A 3,473-nucleotide genomic window follows, 5' to 3' on the forward strand; every position below is an offset into this window, starting at 1 on the left:
GAGGACTGACCTGAGCAGAGGTTGCAGGCTCAACGTAATGCTGACTGCAACACTCCTAGCTTTGGCAGTTCTGTGCTTTAATAGAAGTTCTGCTACATCGAGGACCGTTAGCCTTACATTGAAGAAACACGCCCTTCATGCTGCTCCTGTTGACTCTTAAATTTTCTGGGAGACTCATCTGTGACAGTAGTTAAAATCAACAACAACCAGCCAAAAGAAACCAACACCAAAAAAAACCCAAAAGCAAAGAACTGTTTTTCTGTTTTTCGAGTTGTGTGTCAGAGCTCTAACAATTCAGTTAGCAGTGGAGTCTAGTTTTTGAAGTTTTTGTTGAATGTTCAGTTTTCTGTGGAAAGAAAAAAGTTTTATTTCTCATTTCTCATGTTTTAATTTGTCTTATTTTAAAGGAAAATGCTGGAAAAAGGCAAACTAAGCCAGATGGATCCAAATATTCAGTACTCTGAGAATGTGGACTTCTATGAATGATGTTGTTGACCTTAATACTAGGCAGTTGTCTTTAGAGTAAAGCTATTTATTTTTTTGTAAATTATTATGACTCTGAAATTGAATAGACTGAAATTTTCTTTGGTATTTTTTGTAATTATGAATATTTACAAAGAACTTGCAGTAAAGAAAATGTTTGAAAGATAACATGATGTGTCGTTCCTTGCTTTGTTTCTGACAAAAACTGAATGTTGGCGGTTTGCTTTTTTTTTTTTGCCTTGAAAACAGGAATTGTTGGTACTGCTGAGATTAACCAGGCTTGCTAGAACTGATGCTTGGAGGTTGTTAGGGTGGCTAATGAAATTAGAGTAATGCAGTTTGCCGTGCAGACTGGCAATAATGATGGATCAGTACAGAAGGTGCTGTGGAGAAGATCCTTTGTCCTTGATGTCTGTGCCCTTTGCCACACATCCTGGGGGGTGATTTGCTGTTAACTTCCTCCAGCCTTGTGGTGGATGGGAAAATTGGAGCAAATGGGAACAGAGTGGTTCCTTACGGTGTTCTGACTTACTGAGTAACTGAGATTTACAAGCATTACCATATTCATCTGAGTAAGTCCTGTGAAAACAGTGGAACTGCACTTGGAATAAATGTCTGTTTGAAATGCAGAGATTGCAGAATTAAGTTTCTGCTATATCAAGAGTTTGCAGTAGAGTTGTGCGTGTGAGAATGACTTAAACTGCTTTTGCTATGTCAGGCTGGGTACACTAAAAGGTGTTGTTGGTTATGCTCAGCCCTATTCGTTGCTGTTTGTGATCATTGAGGGTACTGCACGTCTAAAAGGCTGGCTGCATTTTGTGGATAATTTTATAAATAATGCAGTGGGGTCAGAATACTGGTCTCTGCGTGTCTTGCTCTTTTTCAATTAAGTGGTTATTAATAAGTCTTACTTTTCACAGTTTTATATATTTACACACTTGCAAGCACAAATCATTTTGTCCCAGCTCTGGAGCACAGTCTCTTTGTTTGGTCAGAACACTCATCAGTGCTTTGTGCTATTGTTCCATTGATTCATGATCCTGATTCCACGTCTGACCTCATAAAAATGATTAATATCTAATCTGAATGCAACTCGAATGACATTGCATTGTGCATGATGGGGATCCATCTAAATTAATCTTTACTGCATGCAAAGATAACAAATACAGCTTTCTTTCCACAGAATCTGTGCGCATGAGCAGTGTCGTGTAGTCTTCAGGGTACCTTAAGGTAGGAGCAGTACAGCTGAGAGAGATCTGCTTTCAGGTGGGAAGGAGAGGTCCATGTACTGATCTCTGCAGGCATTGCTATTTGGAGCAATTGTAGAAAATGATAGAAGTTGCTGCAAGGCAAGGTACAGTGCATTTTCCTTATTTAATCTGTTTCCATTCTTGTGCTTGTGTTTACACCTAGTGCTCTGCTAGCACCTGGACAATTTCAAGACCTGAGTAAGTGAAATCTAGCATGGTAGCATGTGACATCCGTGCCACTGACCCAACCCTTTCTGTGATCCAGTACGAAAGAGTTTGGTGCCATCCAGCAGCGATCAGTGGTACTACAGCCCAGGGCAGTGAGCTCTAGAGGTTTGTATAGAGGGGGGGAAAAAAGGTCACTAGGAAATTCATGGATGTGGCAATGAATTCTAGCAGCTGAGCACAGTCATGTAGAAAATGTGTATTTCATCTCCTTACTTTGACTGCCTTGATGGCCTTGATGTTGATGCACGTATTTCCCTTTGTGCTGCAAAGACTAAAGGGGGAGGAGTTGCTGACTGCACTGGGAGCATGTATTACAGTGAACTGTTCTTGTGAACTGTGTCAGGTGCGCACCCTCACCCAGCTGCTGTAGAGCAGGAATTCCCTGCAGTGTATTGCTGGGGAACGGACTGAGTGCATCCTGTCCTCATCCTCCAGGTGTCTTCCAGATGAAGAGGGAATCATTTGCCATGAGCATGAATCACCTGCCATAGCTGGTTGTCCTGTGATTCTATAGATAGGGGGACTTCCTCCCCACCCCTTCCCCCCAGCCCCAACTTTTTTTTCTGTAAAACAGATAAAATTAATTTCATTCAGATCAGTGGAAAAACTGGAAATCTTACTTGGCTACATTACTGGCTATTTATGTGCATTTTGTGCAAAATCTGCCAAGTACCTATCAGGCCCAAAAGTAAGTGGCCAGACTTAACATCTTGCTCTTATCTAGAGAAAGGCTGTTTGCTTTTCCATTTCACTCCATGCTCTGCAATATGGATCACTTCTTCCAGGAATATACTTTACATCTAGATGAGCTTGTCCTCTTTAAAAGGGAAGAAAAAGAAAAGCCTTTTTCTGTGAGACTTGAGTTCCTCACTGGTCACTTACAACACTGGTTGGACATAAAACTGGGGGTTCTTACTCATCTGAAACACTGATTGGTTTTAGTTGTTTTTTTGTATGGTCACATGTAGTTTTGGGAATTCATTTCCTTTTGCCCTTTCAGCACAGCTTTCTGTGAAAGCTGATGGTATTTTTGCTTGCTGCCAATAGCTAAATAACACCTGCTCAGAGATTACCAGTGTCAAAGTGTGTTTTGATTATTTTCTCCTGTTGCCTTCTTTCTTCATTACCAATTTAGGATTGGAAAGCAAGCATTTAAAAGATGTTTATACCAGAGATTATAGTATGCTAAAAGATGTTTCCTTCAGAACTGCCCAGCAACACCAGCACTTCAGCTTCTCCTTGACCCCAGTTGAACAAAACACCTACCTTACATTCAGCTAGTTTTAAATGCTCTTGCTTTGAGATCCACCAATAAACCTCTAGGGTTCTCATGACTTATCTGCTTTTTGAGTCTTTTTGGCTCTACACTTACAATACTGTATTTAACTACAGATATTTATTTGGAGAAAGTAGGGGAAAAAAAAAACATTTTTTGCTAGTATTTTAACACCAGTAAGGTAGCAGGCATTTGACTTCTCCCACCCTTTCCACCATTACTCTGGATTTGAGCCA

This window comes from Numida meleagris, chromosome 13 (assembly GCF_002078875.1).
Source record: "Numida meleagris isolate 19003 breed g44 Domestic line chromosome 13, NumMel1.0, whole genome shotgun sequence".
Classification (NCBI taxonomy): Eukaryota; Metazoa; Chordata; class Aves; order Galliformes; family Numididae; genus Numida; species Numida meleagris.